At 37.8% G+C, this 20,332-nt stretch overlaps 1 pseudogene; it reads left to right on the forward strand.

Moving 5' to 3' along the window:
• Positions 1–950: 950 nt before the first annotated feature.
• On the forward strand, positions 951–17,637 carry LOC127186443 (vomeronasal type-2 receptor 116-like; annotated as a pseudogene).
• The last annotated feature ends 2,695 nt before the right edge of the window (positions 17,638–20,332 follow it).

Raw genomic sequence — 20,332 nt, forward strand, 5'->3', positions numbered from 1 at the left:
AAATGAGTGTAAAACAATACTGAAAAGAAAGGATGAAGTACAAGAAATGGATTATCACATTTTATTGATCTGTGAGAACTGAGGCTCTAGGATGGAGATCATGTGTTAGAACTCAAATATTTAACATAGTTTATTACTAATCATGTAGGTGTTGGTTGAAGGATAAGTCTCATTTAATATTTGAAATGATACACAAAGTTCATGAGTTTCTTTGGATATTGTTGAACTTTTAAAAATCAACATTTAAAATGTTACATGAGCTGCTATTTTGTGAAGAGCTGGATGGTTTTTGGTACAACAGGACTCAAGAAATTTCTGGATTTCACCTGATTATTGGTTCTCCAAACCTGGCAACATAGGCTTGGGTAGAAATTCTTTATTTGTCACTGGTTTGACATATTTCACAGTGTGTATGCTCTGAGGTTCTCAGATGGCCCAGACAAGTGGGTACCTGTGCATCATATAGACTTGGTGATACAATGCTCACCATGTAGTCATCAGCCATTTTCTATGCCCCTTCTCAATCAATAATTTATATTTCACTGTGCATAATCTAAAAAAATCTACTGACATAATTTCTATTGGTGTATACATAAACAGATATGTAAGATAGTACTGAAACAAAACTTTCACTAAACAGCCTCTGCTCAGTGATTTTTAAAATCCATAAACTTGAATGATGTCATGGAACCAGAGACAGAACTATTATCAAATATATTTCTCAACTCATGTTTACCATATGTACTGTGGACCTCAGATGACAAGTCCCAGGGAATATTCCTCCAGGAATGAGGAACGACCTAAGGGAAAAAAGGAATCATGAATGTGCAAATAAACTTTCCATTGTCCAGAAAAATAAAAGAAGGTTGGAACACATGGGTGGCCATTTGTTAGGCTGATATGCATGACACCTCTCAATCCACAACTCCGAGGCTTATAGTAGGACAAAGATGTTCGCTTTGATTTTGTTCTACATGTTTCTGCACAGTCCACTTCTCATGATGAATTTCATTCCTTCCAGGTGCCTTTGGATAATGAAGAATGAAGAAAAGTGCAGAGAATTAATGGAAGCGTGTTTTTTCTTCCTTTATACAGTGCAGTGGTCTGTGGAGAAAGACTACTTTAGCAACATTCTGGATACGCTGTAAGTGCTTTTTATATTTTCATGTAGATGTCATCACAAGTATTTCTAGAGAGGTCTGAAGATGAGAAACAGAATAATGCTTTGAATGTTGTCTTTTTCTTCCAATGTGTGCACAAAGAAACAACACCAAATTCTTTTATAAACTCAACGCTATTTTATTAATTTAAATTTGCCTACAAAGTATTTTGTTTCTTCCAATTAGCCTCCTGATTTCAAGGCCAGAAGTTGAGTGAACAAAGCAGTCTCTACCACGTTCATAAAGATTAGCCCTCCTGCTGACAGTTTCCATTGCAGAGTACCCAGTGCTTTATTATCAAAAGATACCACATACTATTTCAATACGTTTCATCCTGAGAAGGTACAATTAAATGGCCATAGAGTGTGTTTCTATCAGTGTGTATCTATCAGTTCCTGTGGGGGGGGCACCTAATATTTGGAGTACACCTAGGTACAGAAAGCTTTCACATAGATGTTCATTTACTCTCTAAAATTATCTGGATGTGGTCACTCTATGACTTTTGAACCTGCACCAAAAATGTAAGTAGAATATCTGTCCAAAGTGAACTTTAAACATGTCCTTATATCTCCATCTTAACTTGTATACATACACAACCGTTGTCTTGTAAGTAGTACAAAGCCCAGTTCTTCATTTTCTATTTAGCATAAAGAAGGAATGCTTAGAGTATACATTTTATGTTTGAAAATTGAGGTAATCAGTACTAGTGGTGACCACTTATTTTCCTTGTCATCTAAATGGATTATATTTGTAGCATGTGTAGGTAGTTGACAGTACTTGTGAACATGGTTAGAGGAGTTTCCTAGTAGCTCATCTCTTCAATTATTTAAGAAATATGTACATTTATGATGGGCCGATCTGGGCTTAGGTATTCTGTTCAAACTATGGCACCAACCAAGGACAATATGTGCAGTAAATATCGAACCCCTACCCAGATCCAGCCAATGGACTGGACATTTTTCACAGATGAGTGAAGAGAGGGGACTGACTTTCACATGAACTCTGGTGTCCCATATTTGACCATATCCCCTTGACGGGAAGGCTCGGTGGCACTCAGGGGGAATGATAGCAGGCTACAAAGAATAGACTTTATACCCTATGATCACATAAAGGGGGAGGAAGTTCCCCCTCAGTCACAGTCATAGGGGAGAGGAATAGAGTGAAAGTGGGAGGGAAGAATAGGAGAATACAAGGGATGGGATAATAATTGAGATGTAACATGAATGGAGGAATAAATTATAACAACAATAAAAAGAAAAAAAGAATTAAGTGTCTTCCTTTTTAAGTCTAAGTTGTTTATTTTCTGACACTTCTATCACATTTGCCAATTATGTTTCTCTTTCAGTAATTTTACTAAGTATAATTGTATATTTTACCATGTGGTTACTGTATACATTTTGGCTTTATGGATTTCTGATAGTTGTTTTTAAGAACATCACTTTATACTACTAGGCTACTCTGACAGCTCAAGTTACTGGTGTTTCAAAACGTTTAGCATTCATAAGTTAGTGTTTGAGCCACACAAATTCTAGTCTCAAATTCCTATTGTGTGGTAAGGAAATTTTTGATGGCAATTTTCTGTGCGGTTTTAAAGGGCATTCTAAAAGGGACTTTTTTGTAGACAAAGATAACACAAAGGTACAATTTCTAAGTGGAAAATTAATAATATTTAAATCTGTGTGAATCATTCAGAATGAAGGAGTATGTCTGATGTTTGTTGTTCAGATGACGTGAAATGACTAGGAAGAGAGAGGAGGGATTCCTCTTCTCATAAACAGAAATAAAAAATCTTATATTACAACTTAATTTTTGCCCTTTTTTGTTAAAATAATATCATAAAGATTTCCTGTTTGCCTTACTCTTTACATTGTATTTTGCAAACATGTAATATTGGCAGAAACAAATCTCACTGCAATTTCCAGATGTTCCTTATTCTCAGTAAGATGCTAGTGCTCTGCTAGTATAACTGGAAGTGTGGACAAAATATGTTTTAGCACAAAGAAAGAGTGCTCAGATTGTAAATTTTATGTTTGAGAAGACACATTATCACTAATAGTAGTGACTCCTTCTTCCCTTGTCAGCTGACTGAGTTACATTTGTGGCATATATAGTTGATAGTGCTTGAGAACAGAAATAGAGAAGTTTCCTAGTAGCTCATCTCTGCAGTTTTTAAAGAAATGTGTGACTTCTTTTTACGTCTAAGCTGTTTATTCTCCTACACTTTTGTCACAGTTACTACTTACATTTTTCTTTTAGTTATTTTACTAAGTATAATTGCATATTTTACCATGTGGATACTCTACACATTTTTTGCTTTGTGAATTTCTGGCTGTTGTTTCCAAGCACTGCACGCACTTTAGACTACTAGACCACTCTAGTAGCTCAAGTAATTGATGTTGTTTATGTTTAGTGTGCAAGAGTTAATGTTTGTGTCTCACAAGTTCAAGTATCAACTTTCTAATGTGTTTTACTGAAATGTCCAATGACAATTTTTCTGTGCTGTAATAAAGGGTATTCTAAAAGGAGCTATTTGTATAGACAAAGATAACTCAAAGGTACAATTTCTAAATGAAAATCTAATTATATTTAAATACGAGTGAATCATTCTGAGTGAAGGATTATATTTGATGCTTATTGTTCAGATAATAGGAAATAACTAGCAAGAGACAAGAATGATTTTTCCCATAGAGAGAATAAAAAACTTCAATTTAATTTTGTCCATGTCATAAAAAAGCATTGCTTATGTCCATACATCCAGACACACACAGGATTACATCATTTTTACATAATATATTTGTTTGTGTATTTCACTTACTGATCCTTGCCCACTCCCTCCTCTATTCCTGATCTCATTCTCTCTTCATCTACTCCATCTGCATTCTCTGTTATTCAAAGAAGGGGATTCCCCGACCAAATCACTTCAACTCAACAATCACATCAGGACTGAGTGCGTACTCATCTCATGTGGCCTGAAAAAGAAACCCTACCAAGGGTAAGAGAATTTAAAAAATGGCAACAGAGTCTATGTCAGAAACAGTCCCAGCTCATCTTACTAGGGGACCCACACTAAGCCTGAACTACACATCACTTACATCTGTGTAGGAGTCCTAGGTCCACTCTTTTGAGGATCCTTCGTTGGTGATTGAGTCTCCACAACTCCCTCTGTGCCCTGATAAATTGACTGTTGATTTTCTTGTGTAGTTTATGTTAGTTCTTCTTCCTTCTATATTTCTTCCTACTTTTCTACAAGAATCTGAACACTTCGTCTAATATTTGGTTTTGATTCTTAGCATCTGTTTTAATTCACTGGTGTCTGAAAGCACAGCAGAGAGCCAATAGTAGAGTCAGAGGTTGTCTCTCTCCTGTGTTCTGAGTCTCAGTTTGGGCCAGGCATTGCTTGGAAATTCTCTAATCTCTGCTCTATTTTTATCACTTCATATCTTGTAGGAAAAGTAAATTTTGAGTCATAGTTCTTGTGGGTTGGTTGGTACTCCCCTCCCTCCATTAGCAGTTCTGTCTAGTTAGAGTGTTCTCTCATCTGAGTCACCACCATATTATCCCAGACCTGTCTTATTTATGCATCTTATCAAAGAGATATCTCCACCTATGCCTTATTCTTACTGTTCAGGCCCTCTGACCTGCTGCATCAGCTCTCCCTAGGCCTGATATCTACCCTCATTTATATCTGAGCTTTCTCTCCTACCTTGTTCCATATCTTCACCTTCTTCTGCTGTCTATTAGATTTCCCTCTCTGAGGTAGAATAAAGCATCCTCTCTGGGTTCCTCCTTCTTACTCATTTACTTTTGGTCCTTAAATTCAAGTATTCTTATCCTGTACTATATGGCTAAGTAAGTATATCCATGTGCATTTTTGTTAATCTAGGTTATCACACTCAGCAGATGTTTTCTAGTCTGCTTGCATGAAAAATTTATGATTTATGATTATGTTTTTATATCTGAGTAGTATTTCATTGTTTATTCTCCATTGTTTGTTTGAGTGCCAACAACTTTTTCTGAACTCTAGCTATTATGAATAAAGCTGTTATGAACATAATTCAGCAAGTGTCCTAGAATAGAAGTCCAGGTATGGTACAGCTATGTCTGGAGGTTAAGCTTTTACCAGTTTTCTGATAAAGTAACAGACTGATTTCCAAAGTCATAAATGCATCCACTTCAATATGTATCTCCTGTGTGTGAATTTATTTGAAAATAAACCAGTAAAAAAATGCTCTGCCTGAAAAATAATCTAAAAAGCAAAACAACAATATGAAGATGAATAGAAGAGAATATGATAAATATATTTCCAACTAATTATGATGAATTGTTAATACTGGGACTAAATGTTGCCCCAGAAACACTCCTGGGCACTCATCAGTCATTCTTTCACTACCTTAGCCAATTCAGTTGATTTCATATGGATATACCAGAAACTCAGAGGCTCAAACATCATGTAAAATTCTCACATTTTTCTATAATTAATAAAGGAATACATCATCAAGTTTACAGCTTCATCTAAACCTGTGGCCTTCTCTTTACCTTCTGAGCAAGTACTCAATAACCATAGATGGAAATGCTTTCCATGGAATATGCATGTTTTGTGTAGATGAATTCAGATGAAATTTTATAGGTGTTCCAAAATTCCATATTTTTGTCTTTGCAAATTTTATTCCACGGGATAATTGTTCCAAACTTAGGGATAAAGACAATATCTTCAAGTACAGGATAGTCATTGTATTGATTTCAAATGATTCTGTGTATACTTCAGTACATAATAAATATTGTATCATTTTACAGAACACCATCTGAAAGCCAGTTTCCTCTGGTTTTGGCTTTTTCCTTGGATGAAATAAACAAAAACCCTGATCTTCTACCAAATATGTCTTTAGGATTTCCAGTACCACATTTTATAAGTGTGTCAGAATTAATAGTTCTCATTCATGTTTCTCAACCAACTCATTTGTTTTCTCCTAATTATGACTGTGCCCAAGTAGTCATTTGTACAGTATTTCTTACAGGACCAAACTGGGAAGCATCTGTAGTATATCAGACATTCATGTACAGCCATGAACCTCAGCAGGTGAGAGATTGTGCAGTTAAAATTCAATTAATTTGTGTCTCCATTGGTGGCTTTGATAAGATGCAAAAAAGGGTGTAAAGACGAGACTGGTCTTACTGGACTTTTGTCAATCTGTGTAGTTCAATGGTATTATTTAGATACTTGATGGGGATCTGGAATTTCTTTGTGTGAAATGGGGATAAAAGGAGAAGTAACAGGTAAGGGGGATTTCTAGAGATTTTTACAGATCAAATGTGTTTACAAGTTCTTAAAAGTACATGCTACCTCATGCTGCTCCCTGTGTCCTAGGTTCTTCGTCTTACTTATGGGCCTTTCATCCTCTCCTGAATGACCGTGTACAATTTTCCTATATTTATCAGATGGCCCATGAAGATACATCTCTCCCCATGGCCCTTGTCGCCTTCTTACTTTATTTAAACTGCAACTGGGTAGGGCTGGCCATCTCTGACAATGAACAGGGTATACAATTTCTCTCAGATTTGAAAAGAGAGATGGAAAAGGATACAGTTTGCTTTGCCTTTGTGAACATGATCCCACTGAACATGGAGGTATACATGTCAAGAGCTGAAGTGTATTAGTACCAAATCATGACATCGTCCACAAATGTTGTTATAATTAATGGTGGCACAGACAGTACTCTTGCTGTGGCCTTTGGAATGTGGGAATCTCTAGATATACAAAGAACATGGATCACCACCTCACATTGGGATGTTCCTACAAGTAAGAGAGATCTCACACTTGACCCATTCCATGGGAATCTCGCTTTTGCACAGCACCATGGTAAGATTTCAGGTTTCAAAAATTTTGTCCAGACATTGAACCCTCTCAAATACTCAGATAAATATCTGGCAAGACTGAAGTGGATGAACTTTAACTGTTAAGCCTCAGCATCTAACTGTAAGACAATGAAGAACTGCTCATCCAATGTCTCATTGGAATGGCTAATGGTACAGACTTTAGACTTGGCGTTCAGTGATAGCAGTTAGGACATATACAATGCTACATATGTTTTGGCCCATGTCATTCATGAGATTCTTCTTCAACAAGTAGAAAATCAGCTAATTGACAATGAGAAAAAACATGATCATATCTGCTCGAAGGTAGTGTTTCTTCTATTGGATTATACATGGTCTTATCAATGTCATAATTTTTAAGAGTTTCTCATATGAGTAACTGAGTGAACTAGGAAATGTTTCCCCAAAACCTAGGTTTCTAAATGTTTATTATGCTGACACAATAAATCTAGAGCTATGCATAGAACTTTAATACAAAGGCATTGGAATGAAAGACACAATTTTTCAGCGAAAATCAGTGATTCTGTAACAGAGGAACTGAATATAACCATACCTGTTCTAATACTGGAGAGATAATTAGTCTTTTTTCATTAATGGTCTCCATGATGAGGAGATGAGTATTTGTCCATTAATTCTGAAATTTGCAGAAATAAGTTTAGGGGATTGTTTTCTTAATTGATTCTCCCCAAACGTAGTCTCTGTTCACCTTCCGCAAAATCTTATTGTAATTTCACAGAAATAGTTATGTGAATCAGTTTATTACACACACACACACACACACACTATTTGTTTGAATATATGTTTCTCACTGTACTTATGTTTCTAAGTGTGCTTCTGTGTATCTGTGTGTATATCTGTATTTATGTGTGTGTGTACATATGTATGCATGCGTGTGTGTGTGTGTGTGTTTCCGTCCATCTGACTCTCTGTCTGTTTTTAGAAGGAAGCATAAATTGTCTGTGTTTAAATGCTCATGTGTATGTTTGTTTCTCTTTTATGTATGTTTCTGTTTGTATTTATAAGCGCATGTGTCTGTGTGTTCCTGTGTTCTGTATATTCGATTTGCACATATGTATATGTCTTGCTCTGTGTGTGTGTGTGTGTGTGTGTGTGTGTGTGTGTGTGTGTATCTGTCTGTCTTTCCTTTGATATTGTGAGCATAAATGTGTTTTTGTGTCAATGTCTTCCTGTGTGAATGTTTTTTTTCTCATCATGTCTCCCTGAGTGTATTTGTCTGTGCATGTGTATATCTATGTATGTGTTTGGTACATTTCTGTACTTGTGTGTCTGTTTGGGTGTATATATCTGTGTGTGCCTGTATGCTCATATGTGTGTCTGGACATGTATGTTAATGTGTGTGTAAACAAATATGGGGCTTCATTAAGTGTGTATCTATATATACATGTGGGTCTCTGTGTGTGCAGATGCATGCATGTGTGTGTGTGTGTGGTGTGTTTGGTGAGTTGTACATGTATGCTTGATGTGTAAGTGCTTGTCTATGCTTGTGTTTCTTAGTTTCCTTTCAGTGAACTAAAATTCTGCAAACATTAGGACAAATTAACATATCGTTTTTTTTTCATTGAAAATCTCCACCTGATACCTTCAATAAAATTGCTTTTCAGATGAAATTATCATACATTTTCTCCAATCTGGGAAGAGCATATACATTATATAATATTGCCTGTTTTTCAGAGGCACTCCTTGATGAGAAAGGCCCACTTCACTAGTCCTACTGGAGACAAAGTGACCATGAACCAGAAATAAAAACTTCAGAATGAGTATGACATTTTCTACATTTGGAATCTCCCACATGATTTTGAACTTACGGTGAAGATAGGAAAGTTTAACCTATATTTTCCACATGGTCAAAAGCTCCATTTATCTGAAGACATGCTAGAGTAGGCCACAGGAATGTCGACAGGTGGGTTTAAAGAACTGTACTCATTTCCATTACATACAAGTAAACACTCTGTGTTTAGTTGGTACATTTATGCTTTTTTATAAGTTAGTGAAAGGAAATAAACTGTCACATAAAAAACTTACTTCTAGTCTCCTATCTTATATTTCTTATTTTCAATATTTTTTACGTTATTTCTTCAAGGAGTTCATGCAATAGTTACACTGTATTTTATTATAACAGAAACTGTGACCATATGTGTGTGGATTTATATCTGGGTCTTCGATTCGATTCCACTGATCAACCATCCTGTTGTTGTGCCAGGACCATGCTGTTTTAATTACTATTGCTTTATAATACAGTTTGAGATCAGGTATGGAGATTCCTCCTGAGGAGCTTTTATTTTACAAGATTTTTTTAGCTATTGTGGGTTTTTTGTTTTTCCATATGAAGTTCAGAATTGAAGATTTAATGTCTTTAAAAATTGTGTAGGAATTTTGATAGGGATTGCATTGAATTTGTAGATTGCTTTTGGTAGGATGGCCATTTTTACTATGTTAATTCTCCCGATCTATGAGCAAGAAAGATTATTCCATCTTCTCAGGTCATCTTCAATCTCTTTCTTCAGAGTTTTGAAATTTTTTTTTCGAACAAGACCTTCACTAGCTTAGTTATATTAACTCCTAAATATTTTTATATTGCTTGTGGCTAATGTGAAGGGTGTGGTTTTCCTAATTTCTTCCTCTGCAAGCTTGTCACTTGTGTATAGGAAGGCTACAGACTTTTTTGAGTTAATTTTGTATCCAGCCAATTTGCTGAAGGTGTTTATCAGCTGTAGGAGTTCTCTGGTGGAATTTTGAGGGTCACTTATGTACACTATCATATCATCTGCAAATAGGGATAACTTGACTTCCTCCTTTTCCCATTTGGATCCCACTTGATCTTCTTTTGTTGTCTAATTGCTCTGGCTAGAACTTCGAGTACTATATTGAAGAGATATGGAGAGAGTGGGCAGCCTTGCCTTGTTCCTGATTTTAGAGGAATTTTCTTGAGTATCTCACCATTTACTTTGATTTTGGCTATTGGCTTGCTGTATATAGCCTTTATTATGTTGAGTAAAGTGCCTTGTATCCCCGATCTCTCTAAAACTTTAAACATGAATGGGTGTTGGATTTTATCAATTGCTTTATCTGTATCTAAAGAGATGATCATGTGGTTTTTTATTTTCAGCTTGTTTATATGGTGGATTACATTGATTCCTGGAATGAAGCCTACTTGGTCATGATGAATGATATCTTTGATGTGTTCTTTCTATTCATTTTGCAAGTATTTTATTGAGTATTTTTGCATCGATGTTCATAAAAGAAATTGGTCTGAAATTCTTTCTTTGGTGGGTCTTTGTGAGGTTTAGGTATAAATGTGACTATGGCCTCATAGAATGAATTTGGTAGTGTTCCATCTATTTCTATCTTTTGGAGTAGCTTGAAGAATATTGGTATTGGCATCGCCATTGAAGGTCTGATAGAATTCTGCACTGAAACCATCTGGCCCTGGGCTTTTTCTGGTTGGGAGACTATCAGTGATTGCTCCTATTTCCTTAGGGGAAATGAAGACTATTTAGCTTGTTTATCTGTTCATCACTCAATTTTTGCAAGTGGAGTTGATAAAGAAAGTTGTCCATTTCCCTTAGATTTTCAAATTTTGTGGTATATATGCCTTTGAAGTAGGATCTTATGATTCTTAGTATTTCTTCAGTGTCTGTTGTTATGTCTCCCTTTTCATTTCTGTTTTTGTTGATTTGGATACTGACTCTCTGCCTTTTACTTAGTGTGGCTAACAGTTTGTCAATCTTGTTGATTGTCTCAAAGAACAATCTCTTGGTTTTGTTGATTCTTTGTACGGTTTTATTAGTTTATAATTTGTTAATTTCAGCCCTGAGTTTGATTATTTCCAGACATCTACTCCTGTTGGGTGTTTCTGCTTTTTTTCTTATGGCTTCTACTTGTGTTGTTAAGATGCTAATGCGATGTTTCCAGCTTCTGGTTTAAAGGCTTTTAGTGCTATAAATCTTCCTCTTGCACTGCTTTCAATGGTATCCCACAAATTTGGGTATGTTGCTCCTCATTTTCATTGAATATCAGAAACTCCTTGATTTCTTTCTTCATTTCTTCCCTGACCCAGGTGTCATTAGCAGAGAGTTGTTTATTTCCACATACATGTAGGCTTTTTATTATTTCTGCTGTTGTTGAATTGCAGCCTAAAACCATGATGATCTGATAGGATATAAGGTATTATTTCAATCGTCTTTTATCTGTTGAGGCCTGTTTTGTATACCACAGTTTCTTTATCCATTCTTCTACTGAGGGACGCTTAAGCTGTTTCCATGTTCTGGCTATTATAAAAAGGCTGCTATGTACATGGTTGAGCATATGCCCTTGTTGTGTGATGGAGCATTTTCTGGGTATATTCCAAGGAGTGGAATAGCTGAGTCTTGAGGAAGTTCTATTCCCAATTTTCTGAGATAGCACTAGATAGATTTCCAATGTGGTTGTACAAGTTTGCATTCCCACCAGCAATGAAGGTGTGTTCCTCTTTCTCCACATCTTCTCCACCATGTGGTGTCACTTGAATTTTTTATCTTAGCCATTCTGATGGGTATAAGATGGAATCTCAGAGTTGTTTTGATTTGCATTTCCCTGATGACTAAAGATTTATATCCTCACTTATAATTGTACATGAGCCCAAGGGGCATGTCTCTTGAAAGTCTTCACTTAGCAGGAAATTGGAATATATGTGAAGACATTCTATTGGGACTCTAGGTGAGAGAAGTATGGGAGAATGGGGAAATAGAAGGATCCAGAGGGTCCTAGAAGCCTACAAGAAGAACATTATGATGTGCCGATCTTGAACCAGGGGTTATTCTCAATGTATGGCACCAACCAAGGCCAAAACATGCAGTAAACATGGAACCCCAATGAGACCTAGCCAATGGACAGAATATTCATCACAGTTGAGTGGAGAGTGGGGACTGACTTTCACACAAACTCTGGCGTCCCATATTTGACCATGTCTCCTTGATGAGGAGGTCTGGTGGCACTCAGAGGAAGGATAACAGGCTCCAAGAAAAGACCTGATCCCCTATGATCATGTACAGGGGGAGGCAGTCCCCCTCAGTCACAGACATAGGAGAGAGAAATAGGGTGAAAGCCAGAGGGATGGAGGAGCAGGAGGATATAAGGGACGGCATACCAATTTAGATGTAATATGAAAAAATTATAAGAAAAGTAAGAAAATGGGAGAAGGTTATGTTCCCTGTTCTAGATAGAGAGTTGAGGTATCCCAATGCTACAGAGTGAGACCCTGTTTCACAACCACCACAGCAAAAGAAAGCATTCTAGTTCAGTGCATATGTGGAGAATATGAGATGAATCTGTGCACCAGTGACAATGAGGTTTTCACTTAGACCTTAATACTGAATGAAGGATTCAAATGAGCATGCAGCAATCAGCTAATTTCTAATGTTCCTTACAAAGCCTCATCACTAAGCTCAGTGTAATAAAAACATAACCTTCCTTTAACCTAAGGAAACCTTCAATTAACATCAAACAAACTAACTTAAGAATATATTATTAATTTGTTCATGTTACATCTCAATAGTTATCCCATACCTTGTGTCCTCCCATTCTTCCCTCTCTTCCACTTTCCCCCTACGCTCTTCCCCTACATCTGTGACTGAGGGTGACCTCCTCCCTCCGTATATGCTCTTAGGATATCAAGTCTCTTCTTGGTAGCCTGCTATCCTTTGTCTGAGTGGAACCAGGCTTCCCCATCAAGGGGATATGGTCAAATATGGGGCAACAGAGTTTGTGTGAAAGTCAGTCCTCATTCTCCACTCAACTGTGCAGAATGTCCTGTCCATTGTCTAGATCTGGGTAGGGGTTCGATGCTTCCTGCATGTATTGTCCTTGGCTGGTGCCATAGAAACAAACTGACTTTTACTGAGCTTCCCACAGTATTTGTAAGCTCCTTAAGGTCTTCTCACTTCAGGAAATACATCACATTACAGCTTCTTACACATCAACTCGGCATTTTGTCACTAGGATTGTCTTTTCAACTGTGCTTTTTCTTTACAATAAGTTTGTGAAGATTTGAAGTCTTAATTTACTGGACGATGTGTTTGTTATCTGAGACTTGAGGAGATATTTTGCCTGTTTTAGATGTGCTTTTCTCATATCTTGCAAAGTCGTTGCTTTGATTAAACTTTGGCCATGAGCAAAGTGAGGATTAAAGGTCATTTTAGCTCATGGGTTATAGACAGGGGAAGACAAGGATGGAATTTGTAGACTGAAATTAAGCATAGGCCCTTGAAAGAACACTGCTTACTCAATTGCTCTGTTTCATTTCTCATACATCCTTGCCTAACAAGAACATTGCCTTTAGTAGACTGAGCATGCCTACAATGAATACCAAATAATAAAATGCATTAGCATTAGAAAGACAGGCTATTCTGATAGAAAGAGTTTCTCAGATAAGGTTAATTCCATGTTTTTTATCTTTTTACTGTACTTTGTGTCATCTTGATGAAAATCAATTAGAAAACCAGGTAGCATCTCTGTAACGTTTGCACAAAGTACTCTAAAATTCTGTTTCCATAGTGTCTAAGATTTGGTAAAGAGCTCAACTTTTTATCAACTTGTTTTAATATATTCACATATTTGGCATTATACAATGTGTTAAGTGACATGTGGTACCTCAGCTTCTGTATATAAAATAAGTTTATTGATATCTCAACATGCTAAAATAATATAGCTATTGATGAAGTAGGTAAAACTCAGTATGTATCTTATTTCCTCAGATGGTGCCCTCTGTATGCAGTGCTGATTGTGGCCCTGGATTCAGAAAACTCAGGCAGGAGGTAATGTCTGTTTGCTGTTTTATTTGTATCCACTGCCCAGAAAATGAAATTTCTAATGAGACAAGTGAGTGTTTGCTAATATGATAAATCATATACACTGAGACCTCTGTCCACCAAAAAGGGGCGATGAAGGAGTCTAAAAGGCAACTAAAAAAATAAAATATACCATTTTCTCCATTAGCAGTCACAGGAGTACAAAGACAAACAATGTCACAACAACAGCAACAACAACATCAAAAACAAAAACCTTTCTGCCTAGATGTACATTTTGATTCGATTTATGTCACATCATACTTTCTCAAAGACACAAAATCAAAGTGCAGTGTGAGCACATTCTGTATGAGATCTGTTATGGTTATTAATTTCCCCTATAACTTCATGAACACATGTTCCCAGTCATGAATTTTTAAAATGTGCATTTATTCTTTTTGCATATATATATATATATATATATATATATATATATATATATATATATATATATAAAATATATATATATGTGTGTGTGTGTGTGTGTGTCTTTGTGTGTGCACACACCTTTACATATGTTTATGTACACCATGTATGCATAGAATCCAACAGAGGACAGAATATGGCATGAGAACCAGTGGGCTGTGTAATGGAAGTGCTAGAAACCAAATCTGTATCCTTGAAAAATGAGTGTAGATATCAAAAAATTACTTGTAAAATTATCAAAACCTGCTGAATATGAGACAGAATTTGTGTGATATGTAGAGGACCATTTTCTTTTCCCCCCTTATTTATTGTAACTTAATCTGATTACATCCCAATTGTTATTCCCTCACCCATTTTCAAATGTCTGATGTGATTTGTTTCTAGGAAGCTGACGATAACTGTTGACACGTGGTGTACAAAATATAAGCAGTCTTATATCAAAAATTTTATAAATAGCACCAAATTAATAATTTCATGAAATAATAGATTAGGATGGTTTTGTACTGAGAGCAGTTAGTAAACATTAAACCTTTATTGCAACCTACAAAGCCAGTTTAGTAAAATGATTATATATTTATGCTTGACTAAATGGAAGTTGAGAATGTGTAGTATTTTACATTTGCCTTTGGTACTATGCAACAAAATTCAAATTCTTAAAATACGTTTCTGGCCAATAATATGGCTCTACATTTAAATCATTTGCCACTGAGACTGATAGCTGGAGTTCATCCCCAGGACCCATATAGTGAGAGGAACAAAGAACTCTTAGAAATGCCTTGTGACATCTATGCACTCAAATAACATCCACAATGATTAAATAAACTGTATACAAATGTTGTAAATGTTAAAAATGAATAAGAACTAATGGTAATTACATCAATAATAGAAAAATATTAACATTATTTTTAGGTGTGTATATGTATTGGGAGGGTAAGTTTACATAAGGACAGATGATGTTAAGAGACAACTAATACATCTATAGTTAAGTTTCAGGCAGTGGTGAAACACCTCCCATGCATTCTGGGAAGTGAATCAGGTCTTGTGCAAGAGCAGGACATTCTCTTCATAGTTCAGCTAACTTTCCAACACTTTAGACAAAGTAACTAGTTACAATTGACCATGGATAAATTGTTCCACATGAAAGACTTAAAAACCAGGAAGCACCTTATAACTCTCAGCAACTACCTAATGAATCATCACAATTCCAATGAAATTTCCTACCATTGCCATTTCAGGAGAGGATATTATGAGTGAAGTAGTTTGTTCCACACAAAAATCTGGGTTACTGGCCAGGTGTGGTGGCACATGCCTCTAATCTCAGCACTTGGGAGGCAGAGGCAGGTGGATCACTGTGAATTCAAGGCCAGCCTGGTCTACAAAGTGAGTCCAGGACAGAGAAACCCTGTCTTGAAAAAAAATCTAGGTCACTTTTGGGTTTTGTTTTTATTTCTTCCATGCTGTTTATTGATATATAAATTTACCTCAGAGTATATTCACAGAATCCGAGTCTCAAAGAGATTGAAATTAGGGAAGCAAGAAGATGCTGAATGCTTCTCATGAAGGTAAAATCAAGATGAAGGGCTTTGTAGTGATCAGTCTGTAGAGAGGTTTCTATCCTCAGTGATAGAATTAGTGCTTCTCATGATCCAGAGTCAGGAATTGTTTGTCTATACTGCCATATTAGAACATAAATAAAGACATGTTATTAATTCTTTTTTATTTTTTTACAGTTTTCAAACCTTTATATTACGTTTATATACTGAGAAACTTTACTTCTCGTACTCACATTCCTACTTCTCCCAAAGGATTATCACATTTATGAACACATCTGTTACACATTTTTTGTCACATAAATATAAACACACACACACACACACACACACACACACACACACACACACAGACACACACTGCCAACCCTAATGATTTATTTTACTGTTCCTTAGATATCATTATGCTCGGGCTGCTAACTAGAAAAGCTATCACGGTTCTTCCCCAAGCAGAAGACAGTCTACATCTCTGATAAAGAAAGCATTAATTAAACAATCAGTGAAATCAGGAGGCACTTAGTGCATGGGAAAGGAGGTTTTAAAAGACACTCAATGATGCTGTGGTTAATGAGTTTAGATTTTGTGAATTTACCAGACTAATTTATTTCATGATAGCATCCAGAATGATTTAAGAAATCTAGTTTCTGAAAACCTTGTAAATGATGTCACCAACACTGTTAAATAGACAAAATTTTGTTGGTTTTCTTCTCTAAAAAGATAATAAGAATTAATAAATAGAAGCATTGTTGTACAGCAATGTGTTTCAATTACATTATCAGCAGTACGATGAAGGTATTGCAAAGCTTTTCCAACAGACTTAATAAAATGTTTTGTAAATAAACTGCCGAAGTTATACTAACAAATATTTCCTTTCTCAATCAGACAAGGACCAGTGTGTGAAGTGTCCAGAGGACCAGTATGGCAACACAGAGCAGAATCACTGCATCCACAAAGCTGAGGTCTTTCTGAGCTATGAAGACTCCTTGAGAATGGCTCTGGCCTTAATTGCCTCATGCTTCTCTGCCTTCACAGCTCTGGTTCTTGGGGTATTTTTGAAGCACAGTGACACTGTCATTGTGAAGGCCAAAAACTTCTCTCTCAGCTACACCTTACTCATGTCACTCATGTTCTGTTTCCACTGCTCCTTGTTCTTCATTGGCCATCCAAACTCAGTCTCCTGCATCCTACAGCAAATCACATTTGGAATTGTATTCTCTGTGGCTATTTCCACTGTTTTGGCCAAAACAATTACAGTGGCTCTGGCTTTCAAAGTCACAGCTTGTGGAAGAAGAATGAGGTACTTTCTGGTTTCAGGAACACTTAACTACATCATTCCTCTCTGTATACTCATCCAAGTTATCCTCTGTTCAATCTGGCTTGCAGCTTATCCTCCCTCTGTTGATATTGATGCAGACTCTGAGCATGGCCACATCATCATTGTCTGTCACAAGGGTTCAGTTATAGCATTTTACTGTGTCCTAGGTTACTTAGGCTGCCTGGCCCTGGGAAGCTTCATTTTGGCTTTCTTGGCCAGGATCCTGCCTGACACATTCAATGAAGCCAAGTTTTTGACATCCAGCATGCTGGTGTTCTGCACTGTGTGGATTACTTTACTCCCTGTGTAGCACAGCACCAAGGGCAAGGTTATGGTGGCCTTGGAGATTTTTTCCATCTTGTCTTCCAGTGCAGGGATGCTGGGGTGCATCTTCATTCCTAAGTGCTACATAATTTTATTAAGACAAGACAAAAATTCTCTACAAAATATAAGGGAGAAATCATATTCCTAAAGTCATAGTCCATGAATACCTTTTGGTAAATTAATTTATTTATTAATTTACATCCTAATTGTACACTTCATCCTTTCTCTTCCTACAGTGCTACCATTCCTCTCTTTCTCCATTCCCTCTCTCCTATGCCTCAGATTAGTGAAGATCGCCTTCCCATACACCCCAGCTCACCATGTTGCATCAGGACTGAGCCTGTCCTCTTTCCCTATGGCCTAGAATGATAGTCCCACAAGGATGAAGTGATAAAAATATGGCATCATAATCAATTTCATTAACAACACCATACATTTTACTAGAGGACCCACATGAAGCCTGAGGTGCCCATCATCTACCTCTCTGTAGAGGGCATATGTTCAGTTCATGCCTTGTTCTTGGTTGTTGAATCAGTCTCAGCAAGCCTCTCTTTGCTCTGGTTATCTGCCTCTTTGGTCTTCTTGTGGAGCTTGTGTCACCTCAAGGTCTCTTTTTCTTTTTTCCCACTGTTCCACTCAGTATTTGGATGTGAGTCTCAGCATTTGTTTTAAACCTGTGCTTAGCAGAACCTCTCAGAGAACTACACAGTTAGCCTTCTGTCTACAATCATAGCAGAGTATCATTAATAATGTCAGGGGTTGGCTCTGTCCATGGACTGTGTCTTGGTTTATGCTAGGAAGTCTGACTGGTAACTGAATTCTAACTGACAAATATAAAGTTGGTTTATAACCACAAAATATTGGGGTACAGTACATGATCTGTCTCTTCTTAGAATGATGCTCATTGTCTCCTCTGATGATGTTGCATAGCACTATCATGCTTACTAGAGTTGTCTATGTTGTCCATATAATTTTGCCTTAATTTACTTATTTCACAATTTATAACAATTGGGGCATAAAAATAGAGTGTAAATGTTCTTTTTTTATTTAGAATAAAAAATTTTCAAGGATTGAGCAGTGTGGACTGTGTTTGGAGGCTCCAGTGAACAATTCAGGGAATTGCACAGATTTCTGAGCCAGGAACACTGAGGTCCCCACACCACGGCAGCAGAGTTCTCCACGGTTTGGAGGGGACCAGGGTGTGGAGGACCTGCATGCCCCTGCACACAGGAGGAGTGCAGATTTTCTCAGATCAGAGCAACAGCAGCAGTAGTGACACCAGTGGCACAGTGGCAGAGCAGCACAGTGGCTGAGGTTTGCAGCTCAGAGCCTTCTGGTGGAGGTGATTGTTGTGGTGCCAGTGGGAGTTGCTGTGGGAGAGGGGACTCTGGGCAGGATTTGGGTCACATGGTACCTTGGGACCCAGACTGGACTCGGCGGACAGTTCAGCCCCAGAGTCCTGGGTACAGCTCATTGCACAGAGCCATGGAGATCCTGGCTCAGCTCAGCAAGCAATTCTGCCCGAGGCACTAACTCAGCGCAGACACAGCTCCCCTGCTGTGATGCAGGCTGGGCCAAGTGCTCAGTTTCACTTTAGGCACCAGCTTAGCTCAGCGGCAGCTCCCCTGCTGTGGTGCAGGCTGGGCGGAGCACTCAGCTCCACCGGAGGCGCTAGATCAGCGCAGCCACAGTTCTTCTGCTGTGACACAGGCTAGGCGGAGCGCTCAGCTCCAACGGAGGCACTAGCTCAACACAGCCACAGTTCTCCTGCTATGACGCAGGCTGGGCGGAATACTCAGGTCCACCAGAGGCACTAGCGCAGTGCAGCTGCAGTTCTCCTGCTGTGAAGCAGACTGGGCAGAGCTCTGAGTTCCACCAGCTCTAAGACTCTGGTTGGACACAGTGTGCGGTTTGAATCCAGAATTCCTGGCTGACCACAGCATGCTCTTTGGGCCAAAGCCCCTACTGAGCTTGGTGTGCAGTCCCAGCCCAAAAATTCTGGCTGGAACCTGTGTTCATTTTGGGCCCAGAATCCCTAGCTGAGCTTGGCAGACGGTTCAGGCCCTGAGAATCTAGCTGAGTTCGGCCTGTGGTTTGGGCCCAGTATTCCTGGCTGGACTTGGCAGGGGACACAGAAGGCTGTGGATACTTTGGCCTGACCAAATGTACATTCAGAGACCCAGAACGATTGCTGGATCCACAGCACAGGGGAGCTGAGGATCACTGGCTGTGACAGTCCAAAACAACAGGGCTAACCTCCTTAACATCCACACCAGTGAAGCATTAGAGCTTCCAGCCTAGGGAAATCATGAAAAAACAGGTGAATCTATCATCAGACTCTCTCCACCCAACTCTGGATGCTACCCAACAAAAACAAAGATGGCAAGATGTCTAAAGGACAGCATAAAAGCATACACAAAAAAACCCAAAAACACATGGCATCTCCAGTTTCCATCTATCCCAAAGAAAAACAACCCAGAGAACTCAAATACAACGGAAATACAGAAAATGACCTCAAATCCTTAGTATGAGGATGATAATGAGGAAACAAATAAAATTCGTAATCAAATGCAGGAAGACGCAGACAAACAGGTGAGAGACATAAAAGAAGCACATAGAGTGGAACTGGAAAAATTGCAGGAAAATGCAAACAACCAGATGAAAGAAATAAATAAACGTTCAAGCTCTGAAGACCTATAAAGAGGCAATGGAAGAAACTCAGGAATATACAAACAATCAGATGAAAGAAATCAAAAAATCAGTTCAAGATCTGAAAATGAAAACGGAGTCAATGATAAACACACAGACAGAAGAAAAATAAGAACGTGAGACCTCAGAGAAGAA

The sequence above is a fragment of the Acomys russatus genome, unplaced genomic scaffold (assembly GCF_903995435.1).
Source record: "Acomys russatus unplaced genomic scaffold, mAcoRus1.1, whole genome shotgun sequence".
Taxonomy (NCBI): domain Eukaryota; kingdom Metazoa; phylum Chordata; class Mammalia; order Rodentia; family Muridae; genus Acomys; species Acomys russatus.